Raw genomic sequence first — 1,838 nt, forward strand, 5'->3', positions numbered from 1 at the left:
CGCGCGCCAATCACATGCACTTGGATTGGTTTTTCTTGCTGTTTTCCTACAGTTTGCAAATGCACCCACATTTTCTCATAGTTGTTATCAAAATACACCAGTTTAATGAGCTCGCCAGTGGCACTTGTGATTTGATCATTGCATTTGAAGGCGATCGCACAAACGCGGATTTCAGATTTAACTTACTTTTCTCTGTGATTACCTATGTTGAACGAAGGAATAATTAATTTGAACTAGCAAGGGAGACGTACACATCCACAGATCGACTCTCAACAACATCGGGTATTACGCACCGCCGCCGTTTGCTCTAGCAAACATGTAGCTCACATGAGCTTCCCTTCATTTCAATATAATACACGTAAAATCATTCAATTCGACACCAAATTTTTCTTCCGACACGCAATGAAGGTCTCACGTATAAAACGTAGCCAAGAACTGTTTCACAGCGTGACACCATGAGCAGTCGACTGAGGGAGTTTGGGGGGTGGATCACATCAATGGACAAGTCATTAATCAAGCAGACTCCAAATGTCCAAGATACAGTTGACCTGCTTTACAGCAATTCTAACTTACGCTGTGGATTTATTTTTCCCTGAGTGTAATGTGAAAGTGTTGTCATCTGACAAGCCATGGATATCGTCTACTTATTGCCAAGCGGCGACGAAGAGCTTTGGCCTTATATGGAAAATTCTCTACGGCGTACAAGGCACTGAGAATTAGGGTACAGAGGGAATGTCTTAAGTGTAAGAAACGATTTTATAACAACAAAGTTGCAAACCTCCAAGAATGTAACAGCTCAAGATGCTGGAAAGATATTAAAGAATTGGGAGGTCTTACGTACACCAATCAATGGTCCACTGATTAGTGATGAGGTCACTGGCGATGTGTCGCTTGAGCAGAAGTTTCATGAGTCTTTGGGCAGCCTCACAACTCATTTCAAGCCGTCGCGCAGCCTCTCCCCGCTCTTATGGGGTCCTGTGGCTGAGCACCTCTATGTTTCAGATTACAAGGTCTACAAGACTTTTGCATGCACGCTCTGAAGATAAAGAAATCATCCTGCCCTGATGAGATTCCCAATGTTGTTTGAAAATAATTCGCCTTTGAGCTTTCCCCTGTGCTGGCGGATATTTGAGCAGGGATATTTCCCATCACTATTAAAGTGTGCACTTGTCGCCCCACTTCCCAAGGTTCGCCCTCCAAAGAATGTTGAAAATGACTTAAAGCCTATTTCTCTGACCCTCTCTTTAGCTAAAGTCCTTGAAGGTTCCCTGCAGAGTCTCTGTTCACTAGCGTATTTGACAAACTAAATTCTAAACAGTTCAATTTCTCTCCCAGGATGTTCAACAAACCAGGCGCTTACCTCTTTTTTCCATACTATCTTGGAAGCTCTGGATAAATAACAGTCTTATTATACACGCAAAAAAACATCACTGAAAAGCAGACGTGTTCAGTTTACACATTTCTAAAATTATCTAATTATCTAAAATAAAATAAAGCCCTATTGATAATAAACACTTTTAAAACGTTCAGTCCTTACTCTAGGTATAATATAGAGTGGCCCCTATATCTCAAAACTCGATCCCTAGTAGGTGGTAAGAGGTGATGAAGTGGATTGTCAGGAATCAAATGCCTTACTAAAATCAAATGAAAAAATTCTAATAAAGTCAACATCACCGCTATATCAAGCTGTTTAAGCCATTCGTGCTGACACTTAACCAAGGCCATGGTAGTATGGTAGCCTTTGCGATATGCAAATTGACCAGAACCAATAGAATTATTAATGACATCGGATCGAAGAGCTCAGATCTAAAAACAACTCTCTCAAAAAGCCTCATTAT

This window comes from Montipora capricornis, chromosome 2 (assembly GCF_036669925.1).
Source record: "Montipora capricornis isolate CH-2021 chromosome 2, ASM3666992v2, whole genome shotgun sequence".
Lineage (NCBI taxonomy): Eukaryota > Metazoa > Cnidaria > Anthozoa > Scleractinia > Acroporidae > Montipora > Montipora capricornis.